This window comes from Tachyglossus aculeatus, chromosome 1 (assembly GCF_015852505.1).
Source record: "Tachyglossus aculeatus isolate mTacAcu1 chromosome 1, mTacAcu1.pri, whole genome shotgun sequence".
In the NCBI taxonomy this organism is placed as follows: Eukaryota; Metazoa; Chordata; class Mammalia; order Monotremata; family Tachyglossidae; genus Tachyglossus; species Tachyglossus aculeatus.
Window position 1 is genome coordinate 83639433 of NC_052066.1, and position 21458 is coordinate 83660890.

Below are 21458 nucleotides of genomic sequence, written 5' to 3' on the forward strand. Positions count from 1 at the left end.
TAATGTCTTCCTCCACTCTTCTAGATTGTAAGCTCATTATGGGTAAGGAATGTGTCTGTTGCTGTATGCTTCCAAATGGTTAATACAGTGCTCTGTACCCAGTAAGTACTCAATAAATGTGATTGAATGAAAAGAATTATTTTGCTTCTGTCTTCTCCAGTAGTCTGTAAGCTCCTTGAGGGCAGGAATCATGTCTTTCAATTCTATTGTGCTTAAGTGCTTACACAGTATTCTACAGAGTATATATTCAAAAAGGCACGTATGTCCACTTACGAGTACTTGTGGGATTGAAAAGGAAAATGCAGCATCCAAAGTTTTAAATGATAAGAACAATAATTTTGGTATTTGTTTAGTGCTTACTATGTGCCAAGGACTGTGCTAAGCGCTGAGCTGGATACAAGCAAAGTGGCTTAGAAACAGTCCCTGTCCCACCTGGGGCTCAATCAATCGTATTTACTGAGTGCTTACTGTATGCAGAGCACTGTAGTAAGTGCTTGGGAAGTACAAGGTGGCAACATATAGAGACAGTCCCTACCCAACAGTGGGCTCACTGTCTAGAAGGGGGAGACAGAGAACAAAACCAAACATATTAACAAAATAAAATAAATAGAATAGATATGTACAAGTAAAATAAATAGAGTAATAAATATATACAAACATATATACATATATACAGGTGCTGTGGGGAAGGGAAGGAGGTAAGATGGGATGGAGAGGGGGACGAGGGGGAGAGGAAGGAGGGGGCTCAGACTGGGAAGGCCTCCTGGAGGAGGTGAGCTCTCAGTAGGGCCTTGAAGGGAGGAAGAGAGCTAGCTTGGCAGATGGGTAGAGGGAGGGCATTTCAGGCCTTGATCCCCATTTTACAGATGAGGTAACTGAGGCACAGAGAAGTGAAGTGAGTTGTCATTCAGTCATTCATTCAATCACAGTTATTGAGCACCTACTGTGTGCAGAGCACTGTACTAAGTGCTTGGGAAGTACAAGTCGGCAACATATAGAGATGGTCCCTGCCCAACAATGGGCTCACAGTCTAGAAGAGGGAAGTCACATAGACACAAAAGGCTGACCCTTGTGTTGTACTTAATTATTATAGTCCCTAGCATTATTTTCTCTTTTGCCTCTTTGGCCCTTTCCATATGAAGGCTTTGTTCAGAGAGTTATTCCCTTCTTGATGGCAGTGTGCCTTGGAGGTCCGTCTTCAACAATTGATTCCAGTTTTACTTTTCAGCTGGGCTGCGGCATTGTCTGGGGGTTTCATAATAATAATAATTGCATCTGAGTGCTTCTTATGTACCAAATACTCTACTAAGTGCTGGGGTGGATACAAGATAATCAGGTTGAACACATTCCCTGTCCCACATAGGGTTCACAGTCTAAGTAGGAGAATGAACAGATTTTGAATCCTCATTTTACAGTAAAATAAACTGAAGCCCAGAAAAAGTTGTGACTTGCCCAAGGTCACATAGGAGTCAAGTGGCAGAAGCAGGATTAGAACCCAGGCCCTCTGACTCTCAGGTCAATGCTCATTCCATTAGGCCACACTGCTCCTCAGCTTAGTTTTGTCATAGCCTTGTTAACAGGGAACATGTCTACCAACTCTGCTATATTGTACTCTCCCAACTGCTTAATACAGTGCTCAGTTCACAGTAAGCACTCAATAAATATGATTGGTTAAAATGCTTTTTCTAACCTCCTTGCTCCCAGTTTCTGTCAGATCTCCATACAGTAGTTGCCTATACAGAGTAGGAGTTCATAAATACTATTGATTAATTGAGATGATCAAGGAACACCAGTTCTCTGGAAGAAAGAGAAAACAAGAGTTCAAGTTGGCAAGCCATACTCCATAGCCACTGGCAAGACAGTTCAGCAGTAACAATAATAACGATGATAGTACTTAAGTGCTTACCTTGTGTCAAGCACTGTATTCATTCATCCATTCAATCATTTATTGAGCGCTTACTGTGTGCAGGCCACTGTACTAAGTACTTGGAAAGTACAATTCAGCAACATATAGAGACAATCCCTACCCAACAACAGACTCACAGTCTAGAAGGGGGGAGACTGACAACAAAACAAGTAGACAGGTATCAATAGCGTCAGAATAAATAAATAGAATTATACTAATCGCTGGGGTGGATACAAACAAATCAAGTTGGACACAGTCCCTGTGCCACATGGGGCTCATAGTCTCAATCCCTGTTTTACAGATGAGGTAACTGAGGCACAGAGAAGTGAAGTGACTTGCCTACAGTCACACAGCAGACAGGTGATGGAGCCAGAATTAAAACCATGACTTTCTGACTCCCAGCCTGTGCTCTATCCACTACCCCATGCTGCTTCTCGCTACTCATTCCCTTGGCCAAAAGTGGGGTTTCCATGATTTGCTTCATCAAATCACTTTACCATTAAGTACTACTAACCTGTAGGATGCACCCACACTAGGAAGGGACAGTCAGCAAGTGCAAACCAGCAGGCCTATCAATTGAACCACAGCAAATATAATTACCAAATATCAAATGGAGACCAGAGAGTTTAACTGCATTAGCTAGGCCAAGGGATGCTATTTAAAGAGAACCCAATAACATACGGAAATGAAGATTAATCAAATGTTTTTACCAATCGGGAGGAAGAATAATTTCTGAACAGTTGCTGTCATCAACAAGACTCCTTTCTTCCTGCTGCCTCACATTTCTGCTATTGCAAGTGATCCGTACAGAGCTGCAGTGTGGATTTTGTCTGTCTCTGTCAACCCTGCCACTGAACTTGACCCTCTTGGGGCAGTTTTCCTTTAGGAAGAAGACTTTTTATTCTTGCTTTCATTCTTTTGCCTGTTGAGCACTGGAGCGAATAGAAACCAGTTCTTCATAGGCTCACTTGATGCTTCAAAGCTTAGTTAAGCAGAAGTTTCATCACCAACCTTTTGGCTGCTCTGAGGATTTTATCAAGCAGGTAATTGCCACACCTGAAAGAAAGTGCCTGCCAGCAAGATTCCTCCCAGTGAGCTGTTTTCCAAGATTTTCAAAGGTTAGTGCGTTATTTCCTCCCTGGTATCATTCAACTATCCTATTTCAATCCATCGGTCATATTTATTGAGCACATACTGTGTGCAGAGCACTGTACTAAGTGCTTGGGAGACTACCATGTAACAGAATTGGTAGACATGTTCCCTGCCCATAAGTAGCTTATGTTCTAGGTGTGGAGACAGACATTAAAATAAATTGGGGTTATGTACCTAAGTGCTGTGGGGCTGAGGGTGGGTGAATAAAGGCTTATAAATCCAAATGTAGGGGAGATGCAGAAGGAAGAGGGAGTCTGAAAAATGAGGGCCTAGTCTTTTCAATGTCGATCAATTGCATTTATTGAGTGCTTAGCGTGTGCACAGCACTGTACTAAGTGCTTAGGAGAGTACGATACAACAATCAACAGACATATTCCCTGTCCTCTTCTAGCTTAAAATCTAGATGGGGAGTCATCTGTGTCATTTTTGGCCAGGGTCTAGTATGGTATTGTGAACCCAGTGGACCTGAAATGACCTAAAGGACAGTCCCTTGCTAGTCAGCGATAGCTATTCCAAGCCCACATGGCTTTCCACCTGCGGGAGAAGTCACCTTTAGGCCAACTCGCTGTTGTTTCTCTTGCCACCCTAGGTAACATGAGCCGGCAAAAGGCAAGCAGAGAGAGCAAAGAGGAGCCAAACACAGAGCCCAGGAGTGGCAGGAAAAGAAAAGAGCGCGTTCTGAAGAAGAGATTTGCTGCCCTGAATTTCTTTTCTGCGCCTTCCCCGGCTAAGAAGTGAGTCTTTCAGACATGGGGAGTACTGTTCACGTTGAGTACAGTAGTGATGGAGGGAGTGGCTCTGGGGAAAGAGGAAATGGTGGGGGGCAGCTGGGAGTGCTAGGGAGGTTGTGATCACTTGATAATGTTGGGATTTTTCAGCCTGGCTCTCCGGGAGCTCTCTGATCTCATCAGAGAGCCAGGGATGGTGGGGCTGGAGGACCAGCCCCAAGAGCTGGGCAAAAAAGGCTGTGTCCCCTCACCCTCCTTTCCTCCAACTGGAAAGACTCAGCAAAAAACCTGTGGCCATTGGTATAGGAAGGACAGCATCCATTCTGCCCCTTTTGAGAAGTAGCATGGCTTAGTGGATAAAACATGGGCCTGGGAGTAGAAGGGCTTGGGTTCTACTCCTGGCTCCACCACATTTCTTCTGTGTTACCTTGGGCAAATCATTTAACTTACCTATGTCTCAGTTACCTCATCTATAAAATGGGGATAAGACCTGAACCCCGTGTAGAACAGGAACTAGGTCCAACTTGATTAACTTGTATCTACCCAGTGCTTAGAACAGTGCTTGGCACATAGTAAGCGCTTCACAAGTACCATAATTATTAATTATTATTTATATTGCAGCCTCATGTGGGCAGCAGCCTTCCCGGGGGACTCACCCACTGGCTACTGAGGCTTCATCTCCAGGAGCCATTTAAGTCCCACTTTCAGTATCATTGCAGTGGAGTATGGCTAGCAAGCTCCCCGCTGAAGGAGGCAGCTTAAATTTGCAATTCGGTGTGACAGTCATTTTCCCTGGTAGGAGGCAGGATGATGAGGATATTTGTTGCCTCTTTCAGCTGGTACATTCATTCATTCAATTGTATTTATTGAGCACTTACTGTGTGCAGAGCACTGTATTAAGAGCTTGGGAAAGTAAAATACAACAATAAACTGACACATTCCCTGCCCATGGTCCGTTGCAATAACTCCTTTTGTTTGTGTCAGACTGAGCCATTTTCATGGACTGGAAGCTGAAACCCCCCTTCTCCTGGGATTCTCAGACATAATGGTGGTATTTAAGTACTTGTACTGTGCTCTGGGATAGATAGAAAATAATGAGGACAGACATAGTTCCTGTCCCTCATTGTGCAAATAGACTAAGTAGGAGGGATTATAGGCATTTTTTTTAGTATTTGTCAAACACTTACTATGTTCCAGGTACTGAACTAAGCTCTGGGGTCTACAAGCTAATCAGATTGGACACAGTCCATGTCCCATTTTGGGCTCACAGACTTAATCCCCATTTTACAGATGAGGGATCTGAGCCACAGAGAAGTGATTTGCCACAGAGCAAATGATTTGACACAGATAAGACATGTGGAGCAGGAGCAGCATGGATCGGTGGAAAGAGCTCCGGCTTGGGAGTCAGAGGTCATGGGTTCTAATCCCAGCTCTGCCACTTGTCAGCTGTGTGATTTAGGGCAAATAACTTCTCTGTGCCTCAGTTACCTCATCTGTAAAATGGGGATTAAGACTGTGAGCCCCATGTGGGACAACCTGATTACCTTGTATCCCCCCAGCATTTAGAACAGTGCTTGGCACATAGTAAGCACTTAACAAATGCCATCATTTTTATTATTAGGTCCTTCTGACTTCCAGTCTTGTGCTCTATCCACTAGGGCATCCCTATTTCACAGATGAGGGACCTGAGGCACAGAGCAGTTAGGTGACGTGTTCAAGATCTCACAGCAGACCAGTGACAGAATCTGGACTTGAACCCAAGACCTCTGACCCGTGCTCTTTCTTCTAGGTTATGCTGTTTGCCCTATGACACTTGTGCCCCACCTCACCTCATCTCCCCGAGAAAGGTCGCAGGGATCCCCAGCTCCTGGGAAGAGAAGTTGGTGGAAACATCTATCTTTTGTTTGTCAGAAGGGAAGGGGCCAAAAGAGAATGGGGTGAGCAATGAGGGGATCAATCAATGGTATTTAGTTGGAGCAGAGCACTGTACTAAGCGCTTGGGAGAGTACAGTACAACAGAGATGGTAGACATGCTTCCTGTCTACAAAGAGCTCACAGTCAAGAGGGGGAGACAGAATAATCATGTAGACACATAGGTACATCTCTGCCCACGAGGAGTGTACAATCTTGAGGGAGACCCAGATTTGACACCTGTCTACATGTTTTGTTTTGTTGTGTCTCCCCCTCCTTGACTGTGAGCCTGTTGTTGGGTAGGGACCGTCTCTATACGTTGCCAATTTGTACTTCCCAAGTGCTTAGTACAGTGCTCTGCACACTGTAAGTGCTCAATAAATGCAATTGAATGAATGAACGAAAGTGAATTACAGGTAGGGGAAGTGAATGCAAAGATATGTACATAAGTTCTGTGGTGGTTGAGGAGGGGTGTGCTGGGTACCTGAAGGCTTAGTGGACTCAAGAGGTTAGGTGATGCAACTTGGGAGGAAAATAAGATGGGGGATGAGGGATTAGTCAGGGAATGGATCCTGGAGATGTTATTTTTTGTAGGGCTTTGAAGAAGGGGAGTGGCACGCTTTAGGATAGGGAGGCAGAGGGAGTGTCAGGCAGGGGCTAGGGTATGAGCAAGGGGTTAATGTAGAGATAGATGAGAATGAGTAAGTTAGTGTTAGAGAAGTTGAGTGGGGACTGAGATGTAGTGGGAGAGGAGTGAGGAAAGTAGGGAAGTGAGCTGATGGAGTATCTTAGAGCCAATGGTGAGGAAGTTTCTGTTGATTGCAAGGAAGGAGTGTGGCCTGGTGGAAAAAGCAGAGACCTGGGTTCCAATCCTGACTCTGCCCCTTGTCTGACTTGGGCAAGTCAGAGAAGCAGCGTGGCTCAGTGGAAAGAGCATGGGCTTTGGAGTCAGAGGTCATGGGTTTGAATCCCGGCTCTGCCACATGTCTGCTGTGTGACCTTGGGCAAGTCACTTAACTTGTCTGAGCCTCAGCTACCTCATCTGTAAAATGGGGATTGACTGTGAGCCCCACGTGGGACAACCTGATCATGTTATAGCCCCCCAGCGCTTAGAACAGTGCTTTGCACATAGTAAGCACTTAACAAATGCCGTCATTATTATTATCATTATTATAAGGCAAGTGTGACCTGGGGCAGTCACTTAACTTCTCTGTACCTCATTTTGTCATTTGTAAAACTCAGGCTAAGACACTTTTTCTCCCTTCCCCTTAAGACTGTAAGCCCCATGTGGGTTAGGGACCATGGTCTGATCTTCTTTACAGTGCTTGGAACATAGTAAATACATAGCAAATATCACAGTTCCGTGGAGGAGGATGGGCAGCCTTAGGAGGCTTTTGAGGAGAGGGGAAACAATTACTTCAGAAAAAATGATCTGGGCACCAAGATGAAGTATGGAATGCAGAGGAGAGGGGCTAGAGGCAAGGGAAATCATCGACAAGGCTGATGTAGTAGTGAAGGAGGGATACCAATCTATCTGGCATTTAGTGTGGACTTTCTTTGTCTAGAGTATTGTACTAAGTGCTTGGGAGAGTACAGTGCAACAGGAGCTATTGTACAAGAAGCTTAAAGTCTAAACGGTGAGAGGCATTGAAATAAATTACTGACATGTACTTAAGTGCTGTTAGCTGAAGGTGGGGTAAATATGAGTTATTTATAGGGTACAATTCCAAGTGCATAGGCAAGGCAGAAGGGAGAGTCAGCAGGGAAAGCTAGGGCTTAGCTGGGGATGGCCTCCTGGAGGAGTTGTGATTTTGGTAAGGCTTTGAAGATGGGGAGAATGGTGGTCCATTATATACGAAGGGGAAGGGAGTTCCAAGCCAGAGGAAGGATATACTGTTTGGACCAGCACGGTATCAGTTTAGGTGAAGAAGAAAAGGTGGATTCTAGAGGTGCTGTGAACATAGAAATAAAAGTGTTTGGTTACTAATTCAAAGGAAAAAGTATGTAAGTGACTACAAAGTTACATGACTTTAATTTCTCAGTTGGAAATGTGGAGAATGACATTTGGGGCCATGCCTACTATATGTCATCAGTAGGGAAGACATTCAAAGAAAGGCCCCAGACAGGGAATGGCAACTGTTAAGTCCCCCAGAGAGGCACCTGTGGGCCACAGAAACATGGCCTCTGTCAGCACCCTCCGCAAATTAGCTCTCTGCAACTCCCATCCCTGGATTCCCAGTTAAAGATAAAGGGAATGATTGAGCACCCACTGGGCACAATACACCATAGTAAATGCTTGGACTGGTACAAACTACCATGAGACCTGTTTCCTGTCCACAAGGAACATGAATAATAATAATAATAATAAGAATGGTATTTGTTAAGCACTTACTATGTGCAAAGCACTGTTCTAAGCACTGGGGAGGTTACAGTGTGATCAGGTTGTCCCACTGGGGGCTCACAGTTTTAATCCCCATCTTACAGATGACGTAACTGAGGCACAGAGAAGTGAAGTGACTTGCCCAAAGTCACACAGCTGAGAGTTGGCAGAGCCAGGATTTGAACCCATGACCTCTGACTCCAAAGCCCAGACTCTTTCCACTGAGCCATGCTGCTTCTCCAAGCTAAAGCAGAGGACCTGATTTTTCATTCTGTGTGTGGGATGGGGTTGTGAAGGGATAAGGAAAGAAACGGAGAAGAAGGGAGGCAGTGAAGGGAAGAGGAAGAGGGGGAGGAAGAAAGAGGGGATCTCACCTCCACCTCCGGTTCTCAATTAATTTTATTTCTCCAGCGCTTACTATGTGCAGAGTACCGTACTAAGTGCTTGGGAAAGTACAATACAACAGAATTAGCAGACATGTTACCTGCCCATAATGAGCCTATAGTCTAGAAGGGGACACAGACATTAACAGGAATAGATAAGTAATTGATAATATGCAATTAAAAGGTATGTATATAAATGCTATTGGGTTGGGGGTGGGGAAAATATCAAGTGTCCAAAGATTATAGATTGAGGTACATAGATGATGCAAATGGTAGGGACTGTCTCTATATGTTGCCAACTTGTACTTCCCAAGCGCTTAGTACAGTGCTCTGCACACAGTAAGTGCTCAATAAATACAATTGATGATGATGATGATGAAAGCGAGCCAGAAAAGAGGGTTTAATCAGGGAAGGACTCTTGGAGATTAGACCTTAGAAATGCTTTGAAAGTGGAGAGAGAGGTGGTCTGACATATACGGGGGGTGGGGTGGGGTTCCAGGCTAGGGACAGGACACGGGAAGGGGGTCAGCAGCAAGATAGACGAGAGGAGGGGAATGTGTGGGCTGGGATGTAGTAAAAGATTTGTGAGGTGAAGTACAGTGGGGTGAGCTGAGTGCTTGAATCCAATGGTGAGGAGTTTCTGTTTGATGCAGAGGAGGATGGACAGCCATTGGAGGTTCTTGAGGAGTTGGGAGACATGAACTGAATGCTTTGGTTGATACATGTTGTTTTTCACTGGTTTTCGGGCCTCTCTGCCTCAACCTCTTCCCTCACCCCTGCCTGAACATATGCCTTAGACCAGCACAGATTCTGTCCCCTGGGCTTATTCATTCATTCATTCAATCGTATTTATTGAGCGCTTACTGTGTGCAGAGCACAGGCCCCTCTGATTTCTGGCTTTCTCTGTGGAGACTCCAACCAGGGCCCAGTTTCCGCTCTTGATGTGGAGACCCCGGCCTTGCCTAGCCCTGTTTGTGCCCATGAATAGCCCCAACTGCAGTGTCCTCTCCCAGCACTTAGAACAGTGCTTGGCACATAGTAAGCGCTTAATAAATGCCATCATCATTATTATTATTATTATTATAAAGCAGAGTGGCCACTCTTCTAGACTGTGAGCCCACTGTTAGGTAGGAACCGTCTCTATATGTTGCCAACTTGTACTTCCCAAGCGCTTAGTACAGTACACAGTAAGCACTCAATAAATACGATTGATTGATGAGTACAGTGCTCTGAGTACTGATTGATTGATGAGTATTGATTGATGAATACATATATACATATATGTATATATGTTTGTACATTTTTTTTACTCTATTCATTTATTTATTTAATTTATTTGTACATATCTATTCTATTTTATTTTGTTAGTATGTTTGGTCTCTGTCTCCCCCTTTTAGACTGTGAGCCCACTGTTGGGTAGGGACTGTCTCTATATGTTGCCAATTTGTACTTCCCAAGCGCTTAGTACAGTGCTCTGCACATAGTAAGCGCTCAATAAATACGATTGATGATGATGATTGATTGATGAGGATGACAGGGACTGGGATCCCCTTGGGCTTGGCATCATTGGATGGTGACATTATACTTTCATCCTCAGTGTTAAAAGGATGGGAGGGGAGCATAACTAGCCCCTTGGCCACCTCTTGCCTTCAGCCAGCTGGGGCTGGAGTTGTCATGGTTGCCCAGAATGGCAGCCAGAGTCTGGGTGGGGGCTCCTTATCTGAGTGCTGGCTAGTGGCTGAGGTCTTTGCAGGGTCGGCTGAGGGCTTGGTGGCAGCAGCGGAGCTTGGCATCTCCCTCTTCAAAGCGCGTGTGAGCGGGTTTGCAGCACAAGCGAAGGCTGGGTGTGAATGGAGTCTAATCTCAGGGCATAGAGCACAGGCCTGGGAGCCAGAAGGACCTAGGTTCTAATCCTAGGCTCTACCACTTGTCTTCTGCGTGACCTTGGACAAGTCACCTCACTTATCTGGGCCTCAGTTATCTCATCTGTAAAATGGGGATTAAGACTTCGAGCCCCACGTGGGCCTGGGACTCTGTCCAACCTGATTACCTTCTATCTACCTCAGTGCGTAGTACATTGCCTGGCAAATAGTAAGCACTTAACACATACTAATATTATTATAATTATTATTATTGTTACAACAGCAACAGGACTTGTGTGGTCCTGAGGAGGGTGATCAAGTGCCAGGGGAGACAATTCTGGCCATGGCCCATGTCCAGTGAAGACCAGAGGAGGGAAGGAGGAAGTAGAGGAGCTCCTTCTTTGGCAACTTTAATTAATTCCACTTTCTTTCTTATTTCCTTCCTCCCTCTCTGTCTCCCTTCCCAGTCTCCTATTCGCCAGCCCCAAAAGATCCAACTTAAATTCATCTAGACTGTGAGCCCACTGTTGGGTAGGGACCGTCTCTATATGTTGCCAACTTGTACTTCCCAAGCGCTTAGTACAGTGCTCTGCACACAGTAAGCGCTCAATAAATATGATTGATTGATCTCATTTGTACATATTTACTATTGTATTTATTTTGTTAATGATGTGCATCTAGCTTTATTTCTATTTATTCTGATGACACCTGTCCACACGTTTTGTTGTCTGTCTCCCCCTTCTAGACTGTGAGTCCGTTGTTGGGTAGGGACCGTCTCTATATGTTGCCAACTTGTACTTCCCAAGCGCTTAGTACAGTGCTCTGCACACAGTAAGCGCTCAATAAATACAATTGAATGAATGAATCTCTCCCCTCAAAATGAAAAGCTGGTGCCTCTGTTCACAACCGCTGGTAGCACTTGATGTGCATTTCTTAAATACTCTATTGCATTAGTACTAACTCACGTCCAGATCCCCATTTCCATCTTTTTATTACTGGTATTTAAGTGCTTACAATGTGTCAGGTACTGTACTAAGTACTGAGTTAGATACAAGTTAATTGTGTTGGACACAGTCCGTGCCTCACATCAATCAATCAATGGTAATTACTGAGCACTTACTATAAGCAGAGCATGATGTTAAATGGTGACCACAAGTGGCTCACAGTCTTAATCCCAAATTTACAGATGAGGTCCCTGAGGCACAGATAAATTAAATAATTTGCCCCAGGTCATATAGCAGACAAGTGGAGGAATCAGGATTAGAAGCCAGGTCCTTCTGACTCTCAAGCCCATACTCGATCCTCTAGGCCTCACTGATTCCCTTCCTCCTGGCTGTAAATTATCAATCAATCAATAATATTTATTGAGTTCCTACTGTGTAGAGAGCACCATACTAAGCTCTTGGTAGAGTTCAGGGCAACAGGGCAGATAGACATGAGCCCTGACAACAAGGAATTTACAGACTATGGGGGGAAAGAGACATAAAAATAAATTATAGCTGAAAGTGTACATAAGAGCTGTGGAGTGAATATCAAAATGGCTATAAGGGGAACAGACCCAAATCCATAAACAAAGCAGAAAGGAGGACGTATATCAAATTATTTTAGTTTCTGTCTCCCCCATTAGATTGTAAATTCCTTGAGGCTTGGAAACGGATCCAGTTACTGTATTTTCCCAAGGATACTTAGTAGTACAGTAGGTGTTAATAAAAACTATAGATTGAGAGTTGTGGTTCGTCAGATTAGAAGGAGAGGGATTTGGAAGAACAATGTGAGTGAGGGGATGTAGCTGGGAGAGTTGAGAGTTAGGTCCAGACAAAAGATTGGCTTGGGCAGACCCAAGAGAGCAAGCTGCAGTGTAGCAGGGGTAAGGGGTTGGTACATAATATAGGGAGAGTTGGGTGGAGACCCTCAAAAACAAATTATGACGAGTTTTGCAGCATGCAGAGGGAGATGTGTAGCCATTGGAGGCTTTTGAAAAGTGGAGAGATGTTAGTGGAGTGATACAACATGATCTGTACAGCACCATATAGGTTGGACTTGGAAAAGGATGGAGATAGGCTGCTACAATAGTCCAGCAGTGACAAGACAAGAGCCTGGATCAAGGCAAGAAAAGTGCCCTTGTGGATAGAGCACGGGTCTGGAAGCATGAAGGACCTGTGTTCTAATTCTGACTCTGCCACTTTTGTGCTATGTGACCTTGGGCAAGTCACTTAGCTTTTCTGGGCCTCAGTTACCTCATCTGTGAAATGGGGATAAAGACTGTGAACCCCATGAGGGACATGGACTGTTTCCAACCTGAATACTTAGGATCTATCCCGCACTTAGAACGGTGCCTAGCACCTAGTAAGTGCTTAACAAATACTATTTAAAAAAAAGGAGTACCAATCTGGCTGGAGGGAATTGGGCAGGATGTCTGGGAAAATTTGGAACAATAGTGGTGAGGGCCTAGAAGTCTGTTCCTCAGCGGCAAAGCAATGTGGCCAAGGGGAAAGGGTCTGGGACTGATGGTCATGGGATCTAGGTTCTAATCCTGGCTGTGCTACTTGTCTATGGTATCATCATCAATCATATTTATTGAGCGCTTACTGTGTGCAGAGCACTGTACTAAGCACTTGGGAAGTACAAATTGTACTTGGGAAGTACAAATGGTATGACTATATGACCTTGGGCAAGTCACTATACTCCTCTGTGCCTCAGTTTCCTTAACTGTAAAATGAGGATTCAATATGTGTTCCCCCTCCTCTTTAGACAGTGAGCTCACTGTGGGACAGGGACTGTCTCTGAACAGCTTATTGTTGCTTTTAGCACCAAGTTAAGCAGAGGGTTGGCCCATAGTAAGTGCCTAAGGAACGCCAAAATGATTCTCCTGCCTTTCCAGTTGCCAGGGGCAGAGCCAGGTTCCTGAAGACAAGACAAAATGTTTGCACCGGAAGGGCCCCAAGAAGGTGAAATGCATCCGAGAGGAGACCAGCTCGCCAGGGCATCGGGACTCTGGGAAAATGTGCCCCCACTGTGAAATCGTTGTCTGTCCACGGTGCGACACCCTGCACTCCGAGCGGGGCTTCATCGCGCACAGTTTGCTGGACCACTACGACAAAGGACGCAACCCGAGGTCCAGCTAGCTGGGTAGGCCAACCCATTCTTGAAGGGGTGGGACTCCAGGAGCAACCCCTGGAAGACCACACGGACAGCAGCACGGGCTCTTCCCACACGCCGCAAAGCACGCACCCTGTCGCCTTTTATCTAAGTGTAAGTGATTGCCGTGGAGACCGTCATTTAAGAGGTCAGCTGGCCCGTCTGGGTCTTCCGTTCCTTCTTTCTCCCCCTCCGATGGTCCCTGCGGGTCATCTTGCCTTGCAGCTCGAACAGCTTTACCAATCACTGGGCGAAACAGGCTTGGCGTGGAAGGCTAAGTAGGATGTCCTGTTTGATGTGGGAAGAGACTGGAAAGTAGAAATGTGATTTAGGATCAGGGCACCTGAGTCTGTTTGCTCACTTAAACTCATCTTGGGTGAGTCACTGAACCTACCTGAGAGTCCTCTTGGATAAATGGGGATCGATTTCACTCACCCGAGTGGGTGTCTGTGCAGTAGTCAGAAGATGATTCTGTGAGGCAGGTGACCACCCAGTGCTTAGTACAGTGCCTGGCATCATCATCATCATCAATCGTATTTATTGAGCACTTACTATGTGCAGAGAACTATACTAAGCGCTTGGGAAGTACAAATTGGCAACATATAGAGACAGTCCCTACCCAACAGTGGGCTCACAGTCTAAAATGGCATGTCTAAATGGCTGGCATGTAGTCAGCGCTTAATGAATACCATCATTATTGTTACCATGGAAGGAAGTGTGACTGAGTTAGGTTGTCCCTTGGGGCATCCACCCTCATTCATTCATTCATTCATTCAATCTTATTTATTGAGTGCTTACTGAGTGCAGAGCACTGTACTAAGCGCTTGGGAAGTACATGTTGGCAACATATAGAGATGGTCCCTACCCAATAACGGGCTCACAGTCTAGAAGGGGGAAACAGGCAACAAAACTAAACAAGTGGATAGGTGTCAAGTCATCAGAACAAATAGAATTAAAGCTAAATGCACATCATTAACAAAATAAATGGAATAGTAAATATGTACAAGTAAAACAGATAGAGTAACAAATCTGTACAAACATATATACAGGTGCTGTGGGGAGGGGAAGGAGGTAGGGCAGGGGAGATGGGGAGGGGGAAAGGAAAGAGGGGGCTCAGTCTAGGAAGGCCTCCTGGAGGAGGTGAGCATTCAGTAGGGCTTTGAAGGGAGGAAGAGAGCTAGCTTGGCGGTTGTGCGGAGGGAGGGCATTCCAGGCCAGGGAGAGGACGTGGGCCGGGGATCGATGGCAGGACAGGCGAGAATGAAGCACAGTGAGGAAGTTAGTGGCAGAGGAGTGGAGGGTGTGGGCTGGGCTGTAGAGGAGAGAAGGGAGGTGAGGTAGGAAGGGGCGAGGTGATAGAGAGCCTTGAAGCTGAGAGTAAGGTGTTTTTGCTTGATGCATAGGTTAACAGGCAGCCACTGGAGATTTTTGAGGAGAGAAGTAACATGCCCAGAGCGTTTCTGCACAAAGATGATCTGGGCAGCAGCATGAAGTATAGCCTGAAGTGGGGGGTGATGGGAGATCAGAGAGGAGGCTGATGCAGTAATCCAGTCGGGATAGGATGAGAGATTGAACCAGCAAGGTAGCAGTTTGGATGGAGAGGGAAGGGCAGATCTTGGTGATGTTGTGGAGGTGAGACTGGCAGGTTTTGGTGACGGACTGGATGAAGGGTGAACGTGAGAGTGGAGTTGAGGGTGACACCAAGGTTGCGGGCTTGTGAGACGGGAAGGATGGTAGTGCCATCTACAGTGATGGGAAAGTCGGGGAGAGGGCAGGGTTTGGGAGGGAAGGTAAGGAGTTCAGTCTTGGACATACTGAGTTTTAGATGGCGGGCAGACATCCAGATGGAGATGTCCTGAAGGCAGGAGGAGACACGAGCCTGGAGGGAGGGAGAGAGAGCAGGGGCAGTGAGTCTAGGCTCTGGCCACATGGGAGATTGGGCCTTGATGTCAGATGCCCCTGGGAAATTGCCTGGTCAAAAGCACATGAGGAAGGCCAGCTGCGGCCTCTCAGGAACTTCTGGGTCAAAGGAAAAAACACGTTGGGTTGCAGGTTGTACGCTCAAGCAACAGAATCTAGAGGCAGCGGGGAAGTGAGGTGACTATAAAACAGGCCAGAGCATCATCAGGGCTGAAGTTTTTCCTCTGTTTTGAGAATTAGCAAACTGGTCAAATGAAAGAAGCCAGTACCCAGTCCTGAACAGCAGAATGCATCTGGGACTCAAAGGCAATCTGTTTTCCACACACATTTTTTTTTAAAGAAGGTTTTGGTTCTCAATGACACGACATTGAAAGTATTTTTCTTGCACTGTTGAATATACAGCCTTTCAACAGATGGACTGGAAACAGATTTGTTGGTGAAAGAATGAATAGAAAGAAAACTAATACCTTTTAAAAATGATTTGCCCCAGTAAAATATAAAAACCTGCAATTCATCATTGAAAGCGTCACGCTAGACACTTTCTGTGAAGTGGGTTTTTGTTTAGCCCCAATATTTCCTGGTCCTTGCTTTCTGGGCCTCAGTTTGCCCACAAAGATGAGCTGGGGAAAGTGCTGTAAATTGTGGTGGGAGCTGACTCTTCTCCAAGTCTGTCCCTATCCCTAGCTGCTTTGACTAGGATGGTGAATGTGAATGAAATTAGGAACTGAAATTAGAAACTGAATTAGGATCTGCAGGTCAGGCAATCCATCAAGGGCATTTCCACCACTCTCCAACCTCCAAAGCTTTATTAAAATCACATCTCCTCCAGTAGGCCTTGCTTAACCAACCCCTCATTTCCCTTAATCCCTCTCCCTCCTGTGTTACCTATGCATTTGGGTTCGTACCCTTCGAGCACTTGATATTCACCCCATCCTCATACCCACAGCATCTATGTCCATATCTGTAATTAATTTTAATTAATCAATCATATTTGTTGAGTGCTTGGGGGAGTACAACAATATAACACACATTCCCTTCCCACAATGAGCTTATAATCTTGAGGAGACAGTCTGTCTGTCTCGCCCTCCAGACTGTAAGCTCCTAGTGGGCAGGGAACATGTCTACCAACTCTGTTGTATGTACTCTTCTAAGTGCAGAGCACAGTGCTCTGCCTACAGGGAGCACACAATAAATACTACTGATTGAATGAGAGGATGGGGGGGTGCAGTGCCTTCTCCTCCCCCTTCCGGTTCTCTCCCCCCCCAAACACACCCAGAGCCCCCTCACCCCCCAGTTATGAATATTGGACAAGGGTGACAGAGTGACCCTAGATCTAGAAGCAGCGTGGCTCAGTGGAAAGAGCCCGGGCTTTGGAGTCAGAGGTCGTGGGTTCAAATCCCAGCTCTGCCAATTGTCAGCTGTGTGACTTTGGGCAAGTCACCTGACTTCTCTGGGCCTCAGTTACCTCATCTGTAAAATGGGGATTAAGACTGTGAGCCTCCTGTGGGACAACCTGATCACCTTGTAACCGCCCCAGCGCTTAGAACAGTGCTTTGCACATAGTAAGTGCTTAATAAATGCCATTATTATTATTATTGTTAACCAGGAAAGGGGAACCACACCTCTCTGAACTCCTTTGAGGAGAAAGCTCTGTTCAGGACTGTCCAGACTGAGGGTCCAGATGAGCAATCCTGGCCCCAAGGGGGAGGAGGAGAATAATAATAGTGATGCTATTTATTAAGTGCTTACTATGTGCAAAGCACTGTTCTAAGCGCTGATAAAATAAATAGAATAATCACAGGAAGGGTGAGATGAGCAAGGTCAGGGGGCAACACTCCTGGCCTAGGGTCTTCATATAATACTAATAACAGTGGTATTTGTTAAGCGCTTACTATGTGCAAAGTACTAAGCACTGGGGGGATACAAGGTGATCAGGTTGTCCCACTTGGGGCTCACAGTCTTCATCCCCAGTTTACAGATAACTGAGGCACAGAGAAGTTAAGTGGCTTGCCCAAAGTCACACAGCTGACAGGTGGCGGAGCCGGGATTCAAACCCATGACCTCCGACTCCCAAGCCCGCGCTCTTTCCACTGAGCCACGCTGCTTCATATGGCCCTAAGGGCCTAGTGTGGCAATCCAAGGTGGTGGTGTGATTGCCAACAGGTTGGATTTCTAGCCAGCAGGGCCTCCAGCTCGTCATCGATCCCCCAATTCCCACAGAGCTAGAGTTGAGACTGCCCGAAGGGACTGATGACGCTTGCAGGTTGATCAACAACTACCCACACAGGCCTTGGTTCTGTTTTTGTTTTTTTTTTTTTTAATTTTCTGCCGGACTCTGAAGAGCTTATGAGAACATCCTGTACAGTTTGTAGCACATGACGTCAACCAGTCATTTTTTGTTAAAAAAAAAAATAAAAGCAAAACAAAAAACGGAAAAATTGCAGAGTATCAAGTACCTGACTCATCCCCAGAGGAGCTCAGGATGTTAATGCTCTAGGCTCTCTGCATCTTTCGCTACACGACTCTATTTTTTTTTTCCTGCTCTTTTTGGCACTTAGAATTCTAACAGTGTGGCCAGATCATTTTAGCTCTGGATTGATGTTTTCCCCACAAATATTTACCAGGCACCTTAGTTGGTGATAATTAGTTTCTGTGTTGAGAGCCTTTTTGGGAAGCCGTATTTTTTGTTCAATGATCAACTGCTCAGTGAGTTAGCAGAATGACAGTGATATTGATTTTCAACTCTATAATATAAAAATAATAATGACATTTGTTAAGCGCTTACTATGTGCAAAGCACTGTTCTAAGCACTGGGGGGGATACAAGGTGATCAGATTGTCCCACGTGGGGCTCACAGTCGTAATCCCCATTTTACAAATGAGGTAACTGAGGCTCAGAGAAGTTAAGTGACTTGCCCAAGGTCACATAGCAGACATGTGGCGGAGCGGGGATTAGAACCCATGACCTCTGACTCCAAAACCCGTGCTCTTTCCACTGAACCGCGTTGCTTCTCTCTCATCCTAGATAAGATGTACGATGATGATATTTAGTAAGCACATACCATGCCCTGGTGTTGGGGGAGGTGCAAGATAATCAGATTGGTTGCAATCAAAGAGGGACGGAGGGTGAGCTCTTAATCCCATTTTACATAGCAAAAAAGTCAAGGTGAAACATCTGGGCCACAATCACCCAATGGGCAAGGGGCAGAACTGTGATTAGAACCTCGGTCTCCTGGTTCTCAGTCCCTTGCTTTTTCCACCAGACCACGCTTTCAGTAAGACAACTTGCCTGTGTCTGAAAAACGAATATATCTTGATTTTTTTTTTTCTTTTTGAGGTGGGAGGCAGTCATTCTCTTCCTCCTCTTCTTTCTTACCCACTCTTATTCAAAAAGGAATCAACAGTTGCCTGGAAATAGCCAGGAATGCTTAAATGTTTATCAGTTGATGTGCAGTATCCTTTTCCTATTCACAATTGGCCCAGGGGTATGTCCAGTGCCTTATGCAGGACTTACTAGCATATACAAAGAAACTGGTGTTGCAGAAAAGGATGCTGAAGAGACTTGTCTTTTAGACTGTGAGCCCACTGTTGTGTAGGGATTGTCTCTATATGTTGCCAACTTGTACTTCCCAAGCGCTTAGTACAGTGCTCTGCACACAGTAAGTGCTCAATAAATACGATTGATTGATTGATTGTTTAAAAATCCCAGTACACATCATAGGGTGGGCAATCGAGGAAGCTGAAACAGGTACTGAAACTGGCTCCGACTCTGCAGAAATGGCTGAGGCAAGAGTCCAGTATGTGGATGAAGGAGTTTCTACCTTCAAGACCATTTACCTTAGAAGCCACTGAAGAGCAGATTGCCTGGAGGCCTGTGTTTTCTCATTACTTTGCTAATACCACACAAGACCTGATCCATCATCAGGGGAGGTAAGGTGGCAAGGCCTTCCAACGTCTGTAAAAGGAGCATGGCCTGGACCCTGCAATTACCTGTCTCCCATTCAATAGTGCGTTATATATCAATATACATGTGAAGGAGTTTTCTTCAGCTATAGGGAAGACTGACTAAATTCACAATACTCACCCCTAAGCATTCAAAGCTACCTTCCCCAGGGAAGTCAAATGATAGACTAATTACCCCATCCCTGATCAACTGGGACAGCTATCATAAATTCCTTCCTCTCCCCCTCGTCCCCCTCTCCAACCCCCCCATCTTACCTCCTTCCCTTCCTCACAGCACCTGTAGATATGTATATTGTACATATTTATTACTCTATTTTACTTGTACATATCTATTCTATTTATTTTATTTTGTTAGTATGTTTGGTTTTGTTCTCTGTCTCCCCCTTTTAGACTGTGAGCCCACTGTTGGGTAGGGACTGTCTCTATATGTTGCCAATTTGTACTTCCCAAGCGCTTAGTACAGTGCTCTGCACATAGTAAGCGCTCAAATACGATTGATGATGATGATGATGATAAACTCAAAAGCAGGGCCCATTTTTCTCTCTCCTATTAGCAGTGTACATATTTATTACTCTATTTTACTTGTACATATCTACTTTATTTTGTTAAGTATGTTTGGTTTTGTTCTCTGTCCCCCTTCTAGACTGTGAGCCCACTGTTGGGTAGGGACTGTCTCTATATGTTGTTAACTTGTACTTCCCAGGTGCTTAGTACAGTGCTCTGCACACAGTAAGCACTCAATAAATACAATTGCTTGATTGAGAGGTAAGAGCAGGTAGTGGTAAAGGTGATATTCATTCATTCATTCAATTGTATTTATTCATCATCAATCGTATTTATTGAGCGCTTACTGTGTGCAGAGCACTGTACTAAGCGCTTGGGAAGTACAAGTTATCTGTAATTCATGTACATATCCATAATTATTTATAATGATATCTGTCTCCCCCTCTAGACTGTAATCTCATTATGGGCAGGGAATGTGCTTACCAATTCTGTTATATTGTAGAGAAGCAGGGTGGCTTAGTGGAAAGAACATGGGTTTGGGAGTCACAGGTCATGGGTTCTAATCCTGGTTCTGCCACTTAGCTGTGTGACCGTGGGCAAGACACTTAACTTCTCTGTGCCTCAGTTACCTCATCTGTAACAAGGGGATTAAGACTGTGAGCCCCATGTGGGAGAACCTGATAACCTTGTATCTACCCCATGCTTAGAACAGTGCTTGACACACAGTAAGTGCTTAACAAATACCATTATTATTATTATTCTCCCAAGTGTTTAGTACAGTGCTCTGCATGCCCACAGTATGGGCTCAATAAATACGATTGATTAACGTGACGTGCAAATCTGACAGGTCAAGAAACTTAGCCCAGTGAGATTAAAAAGTCATTGGTTGGAATGCCCTGTTGAGTCATTCTCCACCTTTGCAACAATCCCGGCTCTGCCAATTGTCAGCTGTGTGACTTTGGGCAAGTCATTTAACGTCTCTGTGCCTGTTACCTCATCTGTAAAATGGGGATTAAGAGTGTGAGCCCCCCGTGGGACAACCTGATCACCTTGTAACTCCCCAGCGCTTCGAACAGTGCTTTGCACATAGTAAGCACTTAATAAATGCCATTTTTATTATTATTATTATATGACTGATGAATGCCTGACCTTAGGCCGTGAGGGTGGATGGGACCAGGGTGGAGAAGAGGTCGGGGCTACCCACGGGAGGTATGGATGGTGCCACTATCGAGATGCCCGTCTTGGAGTGTTTGAAACGTACACTGGGGCTAGGATGATAAGGAGGGTGGCTGTGGAAAAAATAATCAGCCTGTCACTTTCTTCTGAACAGATTTTGAAGCTGAGATGGGTCCAGCTGACCCTCCAGACTGAGGTTTGTCAGACAGCAGCAGGTAAGGGGATGATGGCTCTTACCCATGGCTCCCATGGGTCAGAGACCCTGGGACTTGGGCTGTCCTGGAATGCCCCAGCTCTGTTTTAGCAGTTTGACTTGAGACTATGTCGGATCAAGCTATTCCCCTTGTCCTAGATCAGCCCTGTTCTGGCCCTAAAATTTCTCTCCTCTCCTCCTTTTCGTCCTCATGATTGATGCTAGAAGTCTGACCCCGGGAAA

The 21458-nt window shown here is 45.4% G+C and overlaps 1 pseudogene; it reads left to right on the forward strand.

The window, feature by feature from the left end:
* The first annotated feature begins 3580 nt into the window (after positions 1 to 3580).
* On the forward strand, positions 3581 to 13471 carry LOC119926979 (annotated as a pseudogene).
* Positions 13472 to 21458: the final 7987 nt, after the last annotated feature.